Genomic DNA, 21,858 nt, shown 5'->3' on the forward strand with positions numbered 1-21,858 from the left:
TTGCGACCATTTGGTGACTGAATTAGTAAATGAAAAATCTCAATCTCTCTCTCTCTCTTTCTCTCTCTCCTTCCCTCCCTCCCTTTTTCTCTCACTTGTTCCCTCTCCAATTCAAATAATTTTTTTTAAAAAGAAACCAACATCAGAAACCAACATTTACTGAAAATGAAAAGAAACCAGTTGACGTTGAGGCCCAATTTCAACTCATCAGAAGTCAGCTGAGGATGGGGAACAGGGACGGCCAGCCCTGAAGCCCCCTTCCCAGGGAGGAACCAGCTCTGGGGGACGGGGCTGTCAGACCTCCAAGGCCTGGCTGGCGTCTCTGGTCCAGCAATGTGTGTCAGGATAGTAGGGGAGGAGAGGGCAGATGGCATAGGAGGCTGCTGAGCGCAGGGTTGGGGTGGGGGAGGCAGGGTTGGTCCAGGCTCAGGTGTTGTCAGGGAGCAGGGAGCCGAGCTCAGGAAGCAGCTCGGGTTGAGGATCCATCCGGGCTAGGCTGCTCTGCTCCAGGGCGATGGCCTTGTCTGAATGCTTGCACTTCTCAAAGCCACACTGGCAAGTGAAATATTTGCTTTTGATGTCCCAGAAGTGGTCACCATAGTCAAATCCTAGCTCCTCTCCAGTCCTGATGTTGCGGGAGCTGAAGAAGGCGATGTGTGGAAATTGCAGGTCCTGGTGGAGCATGAAGACATGGATGGGGATGATGTTGGGGTCGCACAGATGGTTGATGAAGCGGCTTGTTGTCTAAGTCAAAGAGATAAGAGTCATCCTCGCTCACGTCAGCCTCAGCGTTGGTGATAAGCTCCCCAACGCACTCGCAGATGAAGGTGCCCTGGGGGATGGTCTGTACGGCACGGACCCCCCAGCCCATCGTGGCTATCTGCTAGAGCTGCAGTCCCAACTTGATGCCACTCTGCACCACCTGGTTCTTGCAGTTACATTAGAAAATCAGGGGCGGCTCGATCTTGTTAAATTCCTGGAGCAGCCGCCCATCATTATCACACCAGCATCGGATGCTGAGCTGGCCGCACAGGCAGTTGGAGCTGGAGCAGCCATTCACACACGTGCAGTGCTGCAGGTGTGTGATGCTGGGGTCAGTGTTTATGGTGGACTTCTCACAGTTCTCTGAGATGTACTTGTAATCCTCAGGGCAGGGCTCCCTGTCCACGCCATTGACACAGGGGATAAGCACGTTCTCGTAGCCCCGAGCCAAAACCCGGCAGATGATCTCGGTGCGGATGGCGCAATTGCCCACCCCGAGCTGGAGCTTGCGGTTGAACTGCGGGGTGAACCCCACGTCAGAGCGCTCCGGGGTCAGATCCCACGCAGTCTGCCCCTCCTTGTTGCGCAGCTCGGGGTTGGCGCCGCACGCAGTCGTGGTAGCTCTCCCGGGCAGCGACGTGCAGCGGCATGTCCCCATGGTGGTTCATGGCATGCAGGTCTCAGTGGGCGTTCAGGAGGACCTCGGCGATGGCAGCGCTGCCGGTGAAGGAGGCCCAATGTAAGCAGATGTTTTCCTCGTTAGTGAGGGTGAAGTCGGCACCTCGTGTCAGCAGCATGTGAATCACCTCATTATGCTTGTGCTCCGCGGCCCAGATGATGGGCGTCCACCCCTCGCTGTCCTGGGCACTGACGTCCACCTGTCCTGTGCTGAGTAACAGACTGATCATCTCCAGGTTCCCGACTTTGGCTGCATGGTGGAGGCAGGTGGAGCCATCCTCCTCCTTGCTGTACACACAGCTGCCTTGCTGCACCATGTAGCGCGCCACCTCCAGGTGGTTGTCCAGCACGGCCTCCATCAGAGGTCCGCTGCTGCTTGTCCACCGCGTTGATGTTGGCTCCAGCCTGCAGCAGCACGAGGCAGATCTCCACGGAGCCCTTCTGGGCGGCTGCGTGCAGGGGTGTGCGCTTGCTCTGCTGGTCGCTCTGGAAGTTGGGGTCCAGGCTGTCCAGCAGCATCAGGATCACCTTCTGCAGCTCCCCCTGCTTCATCGAGAGGTACAGCTGCCAGGGGTGGAACCGGAGCTTCTTCCTCCTCTCTGACTCCTGGATGGCCAGGGCCTTTTCCAGGGCTTCCCAGCCTGGCCCTGGTGGCAGCCCCACGGCTGACAGGCAGCCTCCATTGGGCAGGGTCAGAGAGGGGCCGGAACAGTCGATGGTGTCAGAGAGGGGGTTGCAGGGTGGGCGCCATGGCTCCCCATGCCCACGCATCCGGCTGCTGGGCTGAGACGTGTCCACTCTCCCAGGAGCATCCTGGGCCAGGGTTGGGGGCACGGGCACTGCAGTGCCAGCCGGGGATGTCACCCCATCCCCCAGGCCCAAGTCGGCCCGGCCACCGGAGGACGCAGCCCGCGCGCGCAAGGACCCGGCCCGGCCTGCCTCCAGCACGGCCGCGCCCAAGGCCGGACCCGCGGCTGCAGCCAAGAGTAAGGGGCTGGCGGCCAGCAACAAGGGAGGCTGGGCGCCCCTGGCCAGGAAGTCCTCGGTCCGCAAGATGGCCACCCGTGCCCCGTCCGAACTCACAAATATGTGAAAATTAAATAGCAGTCTAAATATCTGAACCCAAAAAAACAGAGCGGAGAACATAAATACACCAAGATTAATAGAAATAAAGGTAAAAGACACAAAAACTTAAAAGTATATATATATATATATATATATATATATATATATATATAAAAAGCAATGCTTAGAGAAAAATTTATAGCTAAAAATGCTTGTATAAAGAAGAAACAAGATCTCAAGTAAGTAATCTAACCATTCACTTTAAGATACTACAAAAAGAAAATCAAACCAAACCTAAAAATAGTAGGAAGGGAATAATAAAGATTTAAGTAGAAGGTAATGAAATATAGAATAGATACAAACACTCAAACACCAGAATATCAAACTCTTTTTCAAAGCCTTTAAAAATCAATAAAACTGATAGGATAAAAAGAGAATTCTCAATTTAGTAGAATTTAAATAACAGATAACATTATCAACTTTACATAAATTAAAGGGATTATACAGGAATATGCTCAAAAATCTTACTTCAAAAAATTATACAGCATAGAGGTAATGAAAAAAGCTTAGAAGATAAGGACTACTAATCTGAGTCAAAAAACACAGATAATAAATTGTAACATTTCATTAGAGAAAACTGACAAATTATAAATGATAAATCTTCATGACAAACTGCCCCAAAACCTAAGAACAGAAGGGAACTTCCTCAGGAGCAGGTGTTGTGACATTATGGGCCACTATTTCGAAGGCCTATATCTCATCATATCATACAGTTTATGTGGTGGCCACTCTGCTTCTGATCCAGCTTCCTGCTAATGTGCCTGAAATGCATTGGGTGATAGCCCAACTATTTGGGTTCCCGCCAGCTCTGTGGCAGGAGTTCTGGGTTCCCAGCTTCAATCGGGGCCAGTCCCAGTTGTTGCAAGCATTTGAGGAATGAACCAGTGCATGGAAGACTCCTCTCTCTGTCTCTCCCTCTCTCTTTGTCACTCCTTTTAAATAAACCTTAATTTTAAAAAGAAGATTATTTCCTAAAATTGATGATAGTGTCTGTGAAAACACTACAGCTAGCATTACAACACCATGTGTGAAAGACTTCATCATAAGATCAGGAAAAGCTAAGGATATCCAATCGCCACCTCTAGTTAACATTCCATTAGAGACTAGGCAGAGGCATCTGGTTTGAAAGTAAGAGATTAAAATTATCCTTATTCACATATGACATGATCTTATGAATAGAAAAGCCTAAGGAATCCAATAAAAACTATAAAATTAATTAATGAATTTGGCAAGATTGCAGAATGTAAGATATACAACTTAATTATATTTTCATACATTCACAATAAAAGACCTAAAATGCAGTTAAATAATTCTAGTTATGGGGTCAGCACTGTGATGTAGCAGGTTAAAGCCCTGACCTGAAGCGCCAGCATCCCATGTGGGATTAAGTTAAAGTCTCAGCTGCTCCATTTCCTATTCAGTTAAAGTCTCAGCTGCTCCATTTCCTATTCAGCTCTCTGCTATAGCCTGAGAAGGCAGTGGAAGATGGCCCAAGACCTTGGGCCCCTGCACCCATGTGGGAGACCAGGAAGAAGCTCCTGGCTCCTGGATTCAGATAGGCCCAGCTCCATCCGTTGCAGCCATCTGGGGAGTGAACCAGCGGCTAGAATACCTCTCTGTCTCTACCTCTCTAACTCTTTCAAATAAATACAAGTAATTCTTTAAAAAAACAACAATAATAATTCTAGTTACAATAGCATCAAAAATAAAATACTTATAAGCATATTTAACAAAAGGTGTATAATGCTTCTGTTCACAATATCCAGGATAGAGAATCAACCTAAATGTCCTTTAGTACATGAATGAGTAAAGAAAACTTGGTACATATACACAAGGGAATATCATTCCACCATTTAAAAAATCTTAAAGTCCTTAAGAGATGGGCCAATGACCTAAACAGACATTTTTCAAAAGAAGAAATCCAAACGGCCAACAGCCACATGAAAAAAATTCAGGATCACTAGCCATCAGGGAAATGCAAATCAAAACCACAATGAGGTTTCACCTCACCCAGGTTAGAACGGCTCAAATACAGAAATCAACTAACAACAGATGCTGGTGAGGATGTGGGGGAAAAGATACACTAATCCACTGTTGGTGGGAATGCAAACTGGTAAAGCCACTGTGGAAGAAAATTTGGAGATTCCTCAGAAACCTGAATATAGCCCTACCACACGACCTAGCGATCCCACTCCTTGGAATTTACCCAAGGGAAATTAAAGTGGCAAATAAAATAGTTATCTGAACCTCAATGTTTATTGCAGTTCAATTCAAAATAGCTAAGACATGGAATCAACCTAAATGCCCATAGAATATTATACAGGCCAGCGCCGTGGCTTAACAGGCTGATACTCTGCCTTGCGGCGCTGGCAAACCGGGTTCTAGTCCTGGTTGGGGTGCCGGATTCTATCCCGGTTGCCCCTCTTCCAGGCCAGTTCTCTGCTGTGGCCCAGGAAAGCAGTGGAGGATGGCCCAAGTGCTTGGGCCCTGCACCTGTATGGGAGACCGGGAGAAGCAGCTGGCTCCTGGCTTCGGATCAGAGAGATGCGCCGGCCGCAGCGGCCATTGGAGGGTGAACCAACGGCAAAAAGGAAGACCTTTCTCTCTGTTTCTCTCTCTCTCTCACTATCCACTCTCCCTGTCAAAAAAAAAAAAAAAAAAAAAAAAAAAGGAAATCCAGTCATTTGCAACAAGATGGAGGAATCTGGAAAACATCACGCTGAGTGAAATAAACCAATCCCAAAGGGACAAATATCATATGTTCTCCCTGATTGGTGACAATTAACTGAGCACCTAAAAGGAAGCCTGTAGAAATGAAATGGACATTATGAGCAACAATGTCTTGATCAGCCTTTACCCTGACTGTCAAGGAACAGCTTACTATTTTATTCCTTTTAATATTTTTTTTCTACTTAATACCATTGGTTGAACTCTTTAATTAACACACAATTATTCGTAGGTGTTTAAATTCAACTGAAAATTGATCCCTGTTAAAAATAAGAGTGGGGGGTGACGCTGTGGTGTAGTAGGTAAAGCCACCATCTGCAGTGCCCGTATCCCATATGGGTGCTGGTTCGAGACGTGGCTACTCCACTTCTGATCCAGCTCTCTGCTATGGCCTGGGAAAGCAGCAGAAGATGTCCTAAGTCCCTGGGCCCCTGTACCCACATGGGAGACCAAGAAGAAGCTCCTGGCTCCTGGCTTCAGATCGGTGCAGCTCCAGCCATTGTGGCCATCTGAGGAGTGACCCAGAAGATGGAAGACCTCTCTCCCCCACTCCTCTCTGTCTCTCTCTCTCTCTCTCTCTCTCTCTCTGTGCCTCTCCTCTCTCTGTGTAACTGTGACTTTCAAGTAAAATAAATGAATCTTTAAAAAAACAACTGAGTGGGAATAAGAGAGGGAGGAGATGCACAGTTTGGCACACAATGACTCGGACTTACCCCTAAGAGTAAACCTAGTAACATGCCATGGGAATCTAAATCCCATATGGGCACTGGTTCAAGCCCAGGCTGCTCTACTTTCCATCCAGTTTCCTGCTAATGTGCCTGGGAAAAGTGTGGAACATGGACCAAGTGCTAGGACCCCTATCAGGCACACGAGAGACTCTGAGGGAGTTCCTGGCTCCTGGCTTTGGCGTGGCCCAGTCCTGGATATTGCAGCCATTTAGGGAGGAAACCCCCACATGGATTTTTTTTTTTTTATTTCTTGGCACACTGTTCATTCAAGAAGATTTCTGAACACATTCAATCTACAAAATTGAGTCATGAAGACATAGAAAACTTAAATAGACCAATAAACAAAACAGAGACTGAATCAGCAATAAGATGCTCACAAAAAAGAAAAGCCGCTGTATACACAAACAATGATGTGACTGAGAATTTGTAAGTTCAACACTATTCACAATATTTACAAAAAAATGTAAACACCAGGAATAAATTTAGTAATGGATGGGAAATATCTCTGCAATGAAAATTACAAAACATTAATGAAAGAAATAAGACACCAAAAAAATGGAAAAAAAATCTTCCATAATCGTGGATTAGATGAATTAATATCATCAAAATGTCCATATTATCATATGATGGTTACATGTATCTGTGAATATGCGAATTAAGACTAAATGAAGCCATAAAAAAGTACTGATTCTTGAAAAACATTTTTCAAGGTCAAGAAAATGTCTTCTCGCACTGGATTTTGGGGAAAACACAGTATTAATCTTTTTGTCAGATACGAATGAAACATATGACTAATATTGCTACTTATAAATCATATCTTCATTCTCACATGTAAAACAATTAAACAGAAGCTTACATTCATGGAGGAGTTCACCTGATCAGTAGTTTCATCATCTGTTGGGAAGTGGTATATTTGGATGCCATTGCTGCTCAACTCACTCATAATCCTACTCTTAAACTTCGGTAAATCACTCTTAGAAATTGTATCTGCTTTGGCAATCAATGGTATAAGGTTCACCTATTAAGAAGAAAGACAAACAAATTTCACTTCTAATGATTTGTTGTTTATCTTATAGTTGTCAAAAAGTCTCACAACCTCTGAGAATAAACTTGTGTAACTAGATGATCCCTGGTTATCATATCTTCCTTCCAAATATTTTTCAAAAATCATTAGTATCTTAATATTCATCTTTTATAATTTTTTTAGAAGTCTCAATGTTGTTTTTCTCCTAAAAGTCTCACTCACTTCCAACACATTTTGAGTTAGTAAAATGTAAGCTATACTATGAAACAGACCATCTATTTCATTATCAATTTTATTTCTTATTAGACTGAGTGGCAAAAACCAGAATTGGAAACCTTTCAACACAATTGTGGAAAAGGTCTCATTTGCTGTGCATCTCAGTCATGCACAGCACCTTCTCCATAAAGACATCCTAATCAGGGTCTCATCTTCACCTATCTGTGCCCGACCTAAATGTCCTTGCAGACAGGGGCCAGCATTGTGGTACAATGGGTTAAGCTGATGCAGACATCCCATACTGGAGCACCAGTCCAGGCTGCTCTGCTTCCCGTCGACCTCCCAGACAGTCTGCCTGGGAAAGCAGCAGAGAATGGTCCAAGTACTTGGACCCCTGCCACCCATGCAGGAGACCCAGGCTCCTGGCTTCTGCCTGGCACAGCCCTGGTCATTGCAGCCATTTGGGGAGTGAACCAGTGGATAGAAGAGTTCTATTTCTTCCTGTCAAATAAATATAAATGTCCTTGAAGAGAGGCCAGCACTGTGGTGTAGCAGGTAGCCTCCACCTGTGGGGCCAGCATCCTATATAGGTGCTGGTGCTTGTCCTGGCTGTTCCACTTCAGATTCAGCTCCACGCTAATGCGCCGGGACGAGCAGCAGAAGATGGCCCAAGTCCTTGGACCCATGCACCCAAATGGAAGACCTGGAAGAAGCTCCTGGCTCCTGGCCTTGGATTGGCCCAGATTTGGCAATTTGGAGAGTGAACCAGCAAATGGAAGACCTGTGTGTGTGTGTATGTGTGTGCATGTGTGTCTGTAACTCTGCCTTTCAAATAAATAAATATATCTTTTTGGAAAATGTTCTTGAAGATGGATTTGCTTGTTTCCCAAAGACCACATAAACATAATAGACTTTTTTGGTTACCATAGTTTAATGACTGTGAATGTGTGTGTGTATCTGTGTGTGTTTATGTATGAGTATGTGTGTGTGAATTTGCATGTGTGTGTATGTATGTGTATGAGTATGTGTGTGCATGTATGTGTGTGTGTGAAGGGCACCTTTCTAACAAATATGTTAACTTAAATTTGTAAAAATGAATTATTTTCACATTTAAAGTTGAATATTTACATATTCTAGGTTGAAGCTTTACAAATAAGCTTTTTCCCAGTTCTACTATATGATCATTCTCACAAAATCTGTGAATTTATACTGAAATAGCTAAACTTGTAGAAAATAAAAATATCCAAAATTCTAAAATATGCCTTACTACTGTTATAATATTAAAATCATAGCTTCATAATGTCAAAATGTGACAAACAGACATCAGTTTTATTGGATAATTTTTGTTTTAGATTTCTCAAATCACTTAAAAAAAAAACACTGGGCAAATACAAGGCTTCAAAATTAAAACACAGTTGTTCAAAATTTTGTCAGAATGGGCCATCAAAGGAGGTACCTTTCTCTGAAGGGAGGAGAGAACTTTAACTTTGATTATGGCTTTGTCTAAATAAGGTTGGAGTTTGTGAACTCAAGAAGCTTCCATAACCCTGGCAGTTCACGACAAGAGCCTCAGATGATTACTGATTCATAAATAAAAGTGTCAATTATTGCCGGCGCCATGGCTCACTAGGCTAATCCTCCGCCTGCGGCTCCAGCTCCCCAGGTTCTAGTCCTGGTTGGGGTACTGGATTCTGTCCTGGTTGCTCCTCTTCCAGTCCAGCTCTCTGCTGTGGCCTGGGAGGGCAGTGGAGGATGGCCCAAGTGCTTGGGCCCTGCACCTGCATGGGAGACCAGGAGGAAGCACCTGGCTCCTGGCTTCAGATCAGCGCAGCGCACCGGCCGTAGTAGCCATTTAGGGGGTGAACCAATGGAAGGAAGACCTTACTCTCTGTCTCTCTCTCTCACTGTCTAACTCTGCCTGTCAAAAAAAAAAGTGTCAATTATTAGTAAATTATTAAATCAACAACAGGCATCACTGTGCACTTACACCCCATGTAGGATCTCTGTCCTTAATGTGTTCTACTATGCAAATTAACAGTAAAATTGGTCTTCAAACAGTACTTTATACTTTGTGTGTCTATGTGGGTGCAATTGTTGAAATTTTTGCTTAGTATATACTGAGTTGATCTCCCTGTATATAAAGATAATTAAAAATGACTCTTAATGAAGAACGGGATGGGAGAGGGAGTAGGAGATGGGATGGATTGCGGGTGGGAGGGTGGTTATGGGGGGAAAAATTGCTATAATCCAAAAGTTGTACTTCTGAAATTTATATTTATTAAATAAAAGTTTTTTTTAAAAAAATTGCCAAGTTTTGATATCTAAACCTAACCTCTTCACTTGTAAAGGGCAGACAAATGCTAAGGTAGATTCAAGCCTAAAGCAAACATTTAGTATTATATTGATGAGAAAGTCCAGTAAATACATCCCCCAATGGTGATAAATCATTCACATATAAAGAAATGAAAATTTCCTACATTAACAATTCCTTAGATATTCATTTTTGAGAGGAAAAAGGGATTTATAGCAAGGATAACTAAACAATCTGGAGAAGATGACAACAGACACACTGGCTGGCCCCTTTATATAATGGTCCTTGTGAAAAGGAGGGCTTTCCTCTATCTGAAAAGTGGCTTGATGTTAGCAGACACCATGTCCTCAACTATGAGTATACTACTAATTGGGAAATTGAGGCAGCTCTTAACTGAACTAGAAATAAAATTTATTTCAACTTGATGTCATCTAAGATTACATACAAAGATTTTTTTTTCAAGCTTGAACAATATGTAATTAAAGCTATGGCTCTTATGACAAAGGGAATCTAGCTTTAGAAATTTTATTCTTGTCTAATGAATAAAGTTGAAGACAAATATTTTATCAGGAATGAATGCAGGAAAGAATCTAATGATGTGACAGTCTTACTCATGTGTATGTTGACTCTTTACTGCAAATATAATTACATGTTTTGAGGGCCAACATTTTGGTGCAACAGGCTAAGCCTCCAACTGTGATGGCAGCATCCCATATCAGAGTGCTGGGTCAAGTCCTGGCTGCTCTGCTTCCCAATGAGCTCCGTATTAATGAGCCTGATAAAACAGCAGCAGATGAGTCAAGTACTTGGGCCCCTGACACCCACAGAAGAGGCCAGAATGCAGTCCATGGCTCCCGGCTCCTGACTCTTGGCTCCCTAGCATCAGCTTGGCCCAGCCTCATCCACTGCAGACATTTGGTGCATGAACTGCGAACCACTAGCTGGAAGCTCGCTCTCTTTCTTACTCACTCGCTCACTCTCCCTTTCTATCTTTTGAATAAATAAAAAATCTTTTGTATTTATATATGTACACACTTAAACTTTTTATGTGAAGCCATTCTAGATTTATAAAGAATTGTATAAACAGTTCAGAGAAAAAAACTGAGACTTCATGGTCCCCAAGCTGTATAGCCTAGAAAGTGGCTGAAATCAGAAAGCTTAAACTCAATGCCCAAGCTTTAATCCCAGAAAGTTCAAGACATTTTTTCAAGGTCACAGAAGCATGTAATAATGCAAATATTCAAAAGCTACTTCCAGTGATAGCAAATCCTATATATTTTATATATACAACATTATATTCCTTCTGTAGGGTTAAGACTAAGTTGAATTGTTTAGTTTTTCTATACATTCCATAAAATTATTTTCTCTGCATTCAACCTGAAACATGAAAAATTCATAATCTGAAAATTTAATTAAATGAATAGGTTTCATAAATTTCCTCAAGGGTTTTCCAAAGCCATGAGAATAAGCATATTGGCAAAAAGAAGTCATCATGTGTCTCACACTTTTGCGAGACGGAACCATGTTTCCCCTGGCTGCTTCTACTCAACAAGGAATAGCTTCTTCAAGGTTCTTCTATTCTGAATCCTTGATAGACCCTGCAGCCACAATCAATAAAGTGTCATGTTTCACACTATCAGTGGCTTCAGATGAGCACAGACAGGATTCTTTACAGTATCATGTAATGAATCTAATGTTTAAAATATTGGTAAATGATCATGACTTAAGTTCCCTTTTAGTGGATGTTTTACTTGAATTTTCATTTTCCCAGCTGATACAATATTTACTTTGTCTACAAAGAAGCTAAAATTAAAATCAACCAAACATTAAGTTTTTGCCACCACACAATTCCTATGCTAAAGCCCTAAGCCTCCAGTACCTCAGAATGTGTCTATAACTGGAGAGTCTTTAAACAGGTTATTAAATTTACATGATGCTGCTACAGTGGGGCCAAATCCAGTCTGACTGGCGTCCTTAGAAGAAGAAACTGGGATATACACAGAGACACAAGATGAAAGAACCTATGATGATGAACGGAGAGGAGTCATCTGCCAGCCAAGAAAACAGGTTCCAGAAGATATACAACCTACTGACACAGTGATCTAGGACTTACAACTTCAGGGACCATGACACAATAATTTTTTATTGTTTAAACCTCAGTTTATGATATTTCATTAAAGCATCCCTAGAATGAATACAAACACTTTAACAGGAAAAAATTACATATCCACATATTACAAAATAACAGGTATTTGTGTGCAAATGCTTCAATATACCTTTTTATTCTAAAATAAATATTAAACTTTAAAAGCAGATGATTTATCGCACACACCTTACTGTCAATGTTCTTCATTGTTATTATGTCAAGGGACTTCAGAGAATGTCCCACAGGTGAAATGAAGTAAAGGCACACATGGACACCAGAATCATGGTACTCAAAGAAGGAACGTTTAATCTTCAGTTCTTCTTGAAGATAGGCCTCAAACTGAGCATCTAGGTAGCTAAAAAAATGAGCATAACAGATTAATAAAATATGAAGTCTGGTTTTCACCATTTAATAAACAATATGTATGCTAAACAAGTTTCTATGGTGATTAAAAAGGTGAATAATATGTCCATAAAAAGGTAATTTCCAGATCCAAGATGGCTTAATAGGGAAAAGATGTGCTGACTTTGACCATGGGAATATAACAGAAGAAAAGGGTGGAACTGCATTCTGCAGGGGACAGTTGGAGAGAAGTGTGCAGTGGAAATTCTACAGAAAGCAAGGAGACACCAGGGAGCAGCGAGGATGGTACAATCACACAGCAGTGGCGGGGCATCACCAGCAACTCACAAAGCTGCTGGCTGGAGGGGACACCATCTATGTGCATCCAGGTGCCCAGTGACCAGCAGGGAAGAGGAAACACCTCAGTAAAGTAGGTAGAGACTGCTACCGCCTGCACATGACAGGGAGTTTACAGAGGGATAAATCTGTGGTCCACACTGACTTTGAGTGTGGCATGAACAATTGGCGGAGAGCAGGGTACCCACTTAGGCTTGTGAAGTGCTCCCCTCCCATCACTCTACCAAGGCACCCAGACTCATTTTGCTGAGGCAGAGCACAACCAACTTCTATCCAGCAAGCATCTGGCTCTGGGAATGCAGCAGCTCCCTTCACAGCCAGGGGAGGCTCACACTGCTAAGAGTGGACCCTGCATACCCTGTGACTGTGGGAGCTATGTGACCTGTGATTGTGGGAATTCTGTGACTGTTAGATGGGGCGTGGGTGTGGTTGTGTAATCATGTGTCTGGCTTCAAAGGCTCTGAGTTCCCTGAGTGCCTTGGGTGGGTCATTGCAGAGGGTTCTTCATGCACCTGAGTGGGTGAGGTGCATACCAACTGTGGGCTCACATTGAACAATTGGTTCTCTTGGTAGAGAGAAGCTGAGGCTGTGATCATGACAGCCAAAGTGATCATACCCACCCTCTGTTGACAACAGAGGAGATCTACCATGCCCAACACAGGTGTCACCCCAGACTCTTACTCCACACTAGAGTGTTAACCAGGGCTCCATGGCCACACCCAGCACATGCTTCTGGATATCCACTGATGGCACAGACACTCCACTAAGCCACAGTGGTATATTTCAAAGACAAAATCCCTCAGAGGAGAAAACCAAGTGTTTCCACAAATGTATAAAAATAAACGGAGAAATACAACAAACATGAACATTTATCACCTCACCACAGTTAGCACAGCTATCATCCAAAAAAAAAAAAAAAAAAAAAAAAGCTGGCGCCGCAACTTACTTGGCTAATCCTCTGCCTGCAGTGCCGGCACCCCGAGTTCTAGTCCTGGTTGGGGTGCCGGATTCTGTCCCAGTTGTTCGTCTTCCAGTCCAGCTCTCTGCTGTGGCCCAGGAGTGCAGTGGAGGATGGCCCGAGTCCTTGGGCCCTGCACCCACATGGGAGACTAGGAAGAAGCACATGGCTCCTGGCTTTGGATCAGCACAGTGCGCCAGCTATAGCGGCCATTTGGGGGGTGAACCAACGGAAGGAAGACCTTTCTCTCTGTCTCTGTCTCTCACTGTCTAACTCTGCCTGTCAGAAAAAAAATGCTAGTGATGATATGGGGAAAAGGTACCCTAATCCAATATTGGTGAGAATGTAAGCTAGTACAAACATAATGGAAGACAATATGGAGATTCCTCAGAAATCTGAAGATAGATCTACAATACAACCCAGTCATTCCACTTCTGGGAATTTACTGAAAGGAAATGAAATCATCATACAAAACAGTTATCTTTACTCCTATGATTCTAGCAGTTCAACTGACAATAGCTAAGATATGGAATCAATCCTAGACCGAAGACTGAATAAAAAAAAAAAATAACTGGTAAATATATATGATGGAATACCACTTGGCCATAAAACAGTATGAAATTCTGTCTTTTGCAACAAAATAGATGCAACTGGAGAACATTATGCTTACTGAAATACACAAAAACTCAAAATATTATATATTTTCCTTGACTTGTGGTAACTAATATACACAGTATAAAAAAATAATGTTTTGAGTGAAACTGACATTTTTAGATTTGATTATTGTTTATAGCCCTTGTCCATATTCCTAAGGGACAGTGGTTTTTCTACTTACTACATGTCTTCACTACAAAGCAACAATAATAGCATGTGTATTCATTCATTTCACTTGTAAGTGATCAAACTGGGAGATTCCTGTGGCAATTGGTGAAAAGTACTGGTAGGAATACCTAACTCCAACAATCACTCTAGAATTATTGGATGAACTGACACATGAGTTTCCACAAATACGGGGGGAAATGCCCAGAAAGTTGAAAAGGATTTGAAACTGGAATGTTAACAAGGCAGATAAGAAGCCAAAAGTAAGGTGGACAAGTATTAGAGGCACTGCTTCTGGGTTCATCTTTGGTCCAGAATTTCATTTTAATAGATGGTGTGATTGATGTGCCTACAAACTGAAGTTTTAGAAAAGCACCTATATCATCCTTCCCTGAATAATACCTCTAAAATAAGGAAATATTTTTGCTCAGACAGCTACATATCTATTTCTTAATGTTTATTTACTTTCATCTACCTGAAAAGTAGGGAAAGAGGTGGTGTAAAAATCATCCATCTGAAAACATCATGCTGAGTGAATTAAGCCAGTCCCAAGAAGACAAATATCATTTGTTTTCCCTGATTGGTGACAACTAACTGAGCACCAAAGGGGAAACCTGTGGAACTGAAATGGACACTATGAGAAACAGTGACTTGATCAGATCTTATGCTGACTGTTGATGTACAATGTAATACTTTATCCATCTTAGTATTTTTTTTTGTTCTAGTACTAATGCTTGAACTCTGTAATTAACACACAATTATTCTTAGGTGTTTAAATCTTGACTGAAAAGTGACCCCTGTTAAATATAAGAATGAGAAAAAGAGAGGGAGGAGATGTACAATTGGGGACATGCTCAATTGGACTTGCCCCGAATGATGGAGTTAGAAATGTGCCAGGGGATTCCAATACAATCCCATCAAGGTGGCATGTACCAATGCCATCTCACTAGTCCAAGTGATCAATTTCAGTTCACAATTGATCACACTGATAGATTTAAGAGTCAAAGGGATCACATAAATAAGACTAGTGTCTGCTAATACTAACTTATAAAACCAAAGAGGGAGAGAAGGATCCAACATGGGAAGGAGGAGACACAGCAGACTCATAGAATTGCAGATGTCCTAAACAACACTCTGGCCTCAGAATCAGCCCTTAAGGCACTCGGATCTGGCTGAAGAGCCTATGAGAGTATTGCAGGCATGGAAAAACAAAGACACTCTGGAAAAAAAAGAGGAGGGGGAGGAGGGGGAAGAGGGGGAGGAGGAGGAGGAGGAGGAGGAGGAAGAGGAAGAGAAGGAGAAGGAGAAGGAGAAGAAGAAGAAGAAGAAGACCTAAATGAAGGATCTCAGCGAGTGTGATCCCAGTGGAAAGAACGGGGCCATCAAAGAATGAGGTACCTTTCTCTGAAGGGAGGAGAGAACTTCCACTTTGACTATGACCCTGTCGGAATAAGATCGAAGTCGGCGAACCCTAAAGGCTTCCATAGCCTCGGCAACCCATGACTGGAGCCCAGGGAGATTACTGATGCCATAAACAAGAGTGTTAAATTGTTAAATCAACATCAAGAGTCACTGTGTACTTACGTCCCATGTGGGATCTGTCCTTAATGGGTTGTCCAATGTGAAGTAATGATATAGCTACTACTGAAACAGTATTTTTACACTTTGTGTTTACGTTTGGGTGCAAACTGATGAAATCTTTACTTAGTATATACTGAATCGATCTTCTGTATATAAAGATAATTGAAAATGAAAAAAAAACTTGGTGTTAAATTGGAAATTACATAGAAAATTAATCAATTTTTTAAAAAAATATCATGTAGGATCTCTGTCATTAATGTGCTGTACACTGTTATTTAATGCTATAACTAGTACTCCAACAGTATTTTTTCACTTTGTGTTGCTATGTGAGGGCAAACTGTTGAAATCTTTATATATACTAAAATGATTTTCTGTATATAAAGAGAATTGAAAATGAATCTTGATGTGAATGGAAGGGGAGAGGGAGTGGGAAAGGGGAGGGTTGTGGGTGGGAGGGAAGTTATGGGGGGAGGGAAGCCATTGTAATCCGTAAGCTGTACTTTGGAAATTTATATTCATTAAATAAAAGATAAAAAAAAAACTGAAAAAAAATCATCCATCTATTGGTTCACCCCTCAAATTCCAGCAACAGCTGGAGATGGGCCATGTGAACCCAAAACCCCATCTGAGTCTCCCATATAGTGGTAGGGGACCAAGCACTTGAACTGTCATTTGCTGCTTCCCAGGATGCATTAGTAAGAAGTTAGGTAAGAAGTAAATTACCTGGACTTTGAACTAGCATCTGATACGGGCTGCAGGAGTTCAAGTGGCAGTTTAGCTTGCTGTGTCACAATACCTATCCATGGTCATATCTTGTCAATGTTAGCAATAGGAAGACTAAGTGCCTCATATGACTTGTCACCACAATGAGAATGTCATCAATAAGAGTCATCATGGGTAGAACAGACATATTCACATAAACAAGAGAAATCTTTGTCTGCAGCAAGTGTAACATTGACTTCTAACAGGGATCTGGTAAAACATCACAGACTTGAAACATTTTCTGACCATCTTCTGTTAAGCAAAATACACACTCATGCAGCAGACAGCAGCAAACACCATGGCCCAATTTCTGCTATTCCTGGGATAATAAGTGTCTTTAGCTAAATACAAGAAATAGGAGAAAAACAAGGTTTGGGTCAGCACTGTGGCGCAGTGGGTTAATGCCCTGGCCTGAAGCGCCGGCATCACATATGGGTGCTGGTTCGAGACCTGGCTGCTCCACTTCCAATCCAGCTCTCTGCTATGGTCTGGGAAAGCAGTAGAAGATGGCCCAAGTCCTTGGGCCCCTGCACCCTCATGGGAGACCTGGAAGAACCACCTGGCTCCTGCCTTCAGACTGGTGCAGCTCTAGCCATTACAGCCAACTGGGGAGTGAACCATTAGATGGAAGATCTCTCTCCATCTCTGCTTCTTCTCCCTCTATGTAACTCTGACTTTTGAATATATAAATAAATCTTTTTTTTAAAAAAAAAAAGGTAGGCACTCTAGGCCTTGACATATGGGAACATTATATCACCAAAAAGTAGAAGAGCAAGACAGACACATATACAGTCATGGGCAGCCAGTCAGTAGCAATTCTGCAACTTCTATTGAAATAAAATTCCCATCACAAATACACAAAAATACATGACATACAAATGGAAGAGTGGATCACTGAAATTATTCCAAGTTCTGAAAGGAAAGTACTGCCAACCAAGGCAGTATGATATGAAACTATCTTTCATAAGTGAAGGAAAAACAAAAGCATGCACAGACAGGAAAAATTTAAGGAATTCATCACCACCATGCCAGGCTTCCAGAAGATGCTTAAGGGAGTCCTTCATACAAAAACAATGAAATAAGCCTACCATTTAGAAGTACAATGCCCACGAAAAAGAACAAAGGATAATAAAAATAAGCAGAAACAACTTTTAAATTATAGGACTAAGTCATTACTTATTATCAAAAACTTCAAATGTAAATGATCTAAATTTCCCAATTAAAAGAACCAGACTGGCTGGATGGATAAAAGAAAAAGGCTCAACAATATGCTGCCAACAAAAATTTGCTTCTCCAGAAAGACACACAGAGACTGAAAGTAAAAGGATGAAAAAATACACTCCATGCAGGTAGAAACCAAAAGCTTTTTGAACAGGGGTGGCTATTAATATCCCAAATTAGACTTTAATGTAAAACCAGACACAAGTGGTGACCATATAATGATCAATAGGTCAACTCAACAAGAAAATACAATGGTTTTAGATGAACATATACTTAAAGCTAGATTAATAGATCAAAAGAGACAAATAAGCTCCAGTACAACAATGGTAGCAGAATTCCACATTTCACTTCCATCTATGAACAGAACATCCAGACAAACATATCAACAAAAACATATTAGAGTTTAGCTATATAATGATATAGGACAAATGAACACATCAGCTACTTAGAGAACATTCCATCAAACAGGTACAAAATGCACAATCTTTTCATCAGCACTTGGAACATTCTGTAGTACAGACATACATTATGGCAAAAAGCCAGCCTCATCAGATTAAAAAAAAAGGCAAAGTAATATCATGTATCATTTCTTACCATAATGGAATAAAACTAGGAATCAACAACAAAAGAAACTCTAGTAATTTCACAAATATGTGGAAACTGACAATATGCTTCTCAATGAACAGCAGGTCACTGAAGAAACCAAAAGGAACATTTTAAATTCCTTGAAACAAATAAAAATAGAAACACAACATACCAAAACTTCTGGGATACAGCAAAAGCAATACAAGAAGGGACATTTTTAACAAGTATATACATAAAAAATAGAATACCAATTAAACACACTAACTATGCATCTCAAACATCTAGAAAAACAGTAAGAAAAATGAAAAGGAAAGAAATAAAAAAGCAGAGCAGAATAAATGAAGCAGAAACTTAAAATGCAGTACAAAAGATTGATAAAATAAGAGTTGTTTTTTTTTTTAATTTGAGAGAAACAGACAGAGAGAAAAGCCTTCCTTCCATTGGTTCACTCCCAAAACCGGCGCTGTGCAGATCTGAAGCCAGGAGCCAGGTGCTTCGTTCTGGTCTCCTATGCAGGTGCAGGGGCCCAAGCACTTGGGCCATCCTCCACTGCCCTCCTGGGCCACAGCAGAGAGCTTGACAGGAAGAGGAGCAACCAGGGCTAGAACCAGGTGCCCATATGGTGTAGCAGCATCACAGCAGGAAGATTAACCAAGTGAGCCATGGTGCCAGCCCCAAAAGTTGGTTCTTCCACATAAGTAAAACTGACAAACTTTAGCTGTGGTAAACAAAGGAAACAAGAAGGTACAAATAAGTAAAACCAGAAGTGAAAAAGTAGATTGGGCAACTGATAGAACAGAAATGCAAGGATCATTTGAGATCACTATGAACAACTATATACCAACAAATTGGAAAACATAGAAGAAATGCAGATATCTCTGGATACAAATAACCTACCAATATTTAACCATGAAAACATAGAAAACACAAACAGACAAATGAGTGATTAAATCGTCAGTAATTAAAAGTCTCTAAGGAAAGCACGGACCACATGGGTTTCTTCATTGCTGAATTCTACCAAATTTTTAGGGAAAATTAACACCAATTCTTCTCAAACCATCTCTCAAAACTGCATCAGATGACACTCTCCAAACTCAGCCTACGAATTCAGCATTACCTTGATTTCCCAAGCAGAAAAGGACACAACAAATAAAATAGATAACAATATGCCCGATGAGCATAGATGCAAGAGTTTTCAACAAAATGCCTACAAATCAAATCCAACAAAACATCGAAAAGATCATGCATCATAATCAACTGGGATTTATCCCATGAATAGTGGGATGGTTCACATTCCAGTCAGTAAATGTACATTATAATGGCTCTAATCAGAAAGACAGAAAATAACAAATGCTAGTAAGGATGTGGCCAACATGAAGCTTTCTGCTTCTTAACGGTCATTAACATTTGAAGTTTTCTGTATTAAAAATGACCCATCCCACTTTAAGCCACGTTTACATTAATAAAGATGGGAGAAATATTACAAATGATTAACCATCCTAGAAACCCAATAGTAGTATTTTAATAAAACAAAACTTCACAAAGTCTCAGTAAAACTATGTAATTCATTTTATCCACTGATTTGGGTTGGAAACTGGGTCGGACATACTTCTAATGAATTTTGTGACTTTATGGTTTCATGCGTAGTGTAAGACTTCCAGCCTTACAAGAAACACAACCCTGGAATAGGCCACTGTTCTGACTCGGCCAACAGGCAACTACGCCCACTTCTTTCCGCATCATCAACGCTAGCACCCATCATCTTGCTTGACGACAACAACAACAAAAAAACGCCAATTTCAGCGACTAGTTTTAAAACAGCAAGCTAAAAGTCTCAAAAGTACTTTTATCCTTGAAAGAAAAGATACTCTGACATAACCCTATTTCTTTCAGCCCCTGGATTCTTTTTTTATTTTTTAATAATTGCATTTTTTTGCATTCCACAGGGGTTTTTATACGTTTCTGGCGGACATACAATAATTTTATATATTTATAGGCTACAATGATATTTCAGGATATTGATCCTGCAAGTACGAGCCTCTTTCTCTTAATCATTACCTTATGTTTGATCTTTAGAGCTCCTGTCCTGTAGTTCTCGGGCCTCCGCGTCGGCGCCCAGCGACTTGGGGGCGACCTCCCGAGACTCGCGTTGCCCCCGCCCGCCCCAGCCCTGCTGGTCTCCCCGGGCCCGCCGCCGCGGCTGCCCCTGCTGTGGCTCCGCGTATTTGGGGCGCCACGAGCAGGAGCAGGAGCCCGGGAGCACCCGGCGCCCCGATTCCCGGCACCAAGAGCGAGCGCCCCGCGAGGAGAGGGCGCGGACGCCACCTGGAGCGCCCGAGAGCCAAGGCGGGCGCCACCTGCCGCGGTGCAGCAGCCTCCCGGCCCGGGCTCCAGCTTCCGCGTCCTTGACCTTTCTGCCTGGGCCTCCGGCCAGGCCCCGAGGGTCCTGTGGCACTGCGGCCTGGGACCCTCTGCACGCCGGGACGCCGTTTGTGCCAGCGTTACTACTGCGGACTCGGAGCCGCGGGGCGCAGGCGTTTGGCGCGCCGGGTGAGGCCCCGGGTAGGCGTCGCCCGTGAATGGGGATGAGCCCCGCTTTTCCAGGGGCCGCCTCCACCGCCCTCCAGCTGCGGGACCCTGCAAGAACCATTTCCGGTCCGGCTGCACCTGGCTGAGGGGCTCCTGCGGGAGAAATTTCTGTGCATGAGGGAGCTCCAGGGAACCCCTTGGCTCTGAGGCAACTCCTGGCCTCACTCTCAGCCGCCAGCAGCCAGGATATGGTCTCCACAAACAGACCCGCAATAGGACTCACCCAGAGACCCTGGGGCTCCCTGGTGTGTGGCCCCTCACCCTCCTTCTCAGCCGCACCACGCCCCACAAGAACATTCGCACGCCATGGGTGGCGTGCAGGCACATTCCAGCCCCAACGCGCCTTAACCTTAACCTCTTTCCCTCTGGGATCCCAGACATTTCTACAAAGCGGTGGGCAGCCCCTCCCAGGGCCACCCGCAGCTTCCTCCTTTGTTTCCTAACCCCATGGGACTGACCACAAAAGCAGGAGTAAGTGGGCTGTTGTGTGTCTTTTCCTTAAATGGGAGAGAAAAGATTGTCACACCGGGGCACTCAGATTTGTTGCTGTAGACTCTGAAAACTAATACAAGATGCACTTATCCGTAATATAACCAAATGTGTACAAAGTATTAAAATTTTTTAACACTTACCTATTTGAGAGGGAAAGAGAGAATCTTCCATCGCTGGTTCACTCCCTCAATATGGGTAGAATATCCACGGCTGGCCAGGCTGAAGCCAGGAGCCCAGAACGCCCACCTGAATCCCCATGTGGCTGGAAGAGACTAACATATTTAAACTGTCATTTGTTGCTTTCCAGGCAGGGCAGCAGAGAGGTGGATCAGAAGCAGAGTGGCCAGGGCTCCAACCTGCACTCAGATAAGAGATGCAGGTATCTTAAGCCTCTACTTAACCACTGTGACACAATGTCCACCCTTATTAAGCCTA

General features: G+C 42.9%; 1 pseudogene; it reads right to left on the reverse strand.

Moving 5' to 3' along the window:
• Nucleotides 1-426: 426 nt before the first annotated feature.
• Nucleotides 427-20,104, reverse strand: LOC133750489 (histone-lysine N-methyltransferase EHMT2-like; annotated as a pseudogene).
• Nucleotides 20,105-21,858: the final 1,754 nt, after the last annotated feature.

Source organism: Lepus europaeus, chromosome 21, assembly GCF_033115175.1.
Source record: "Lepus europaeus isolate LE1 chromosome 21, mLepTim1.pri, whole genome shotgun sequence".
NCBI classification, from domain to species: Eukaryota; Metazoa; Chordata; class Mammalia; order Lagomorpha; family Leporidae; genus Lepus; species Lepus europaeus.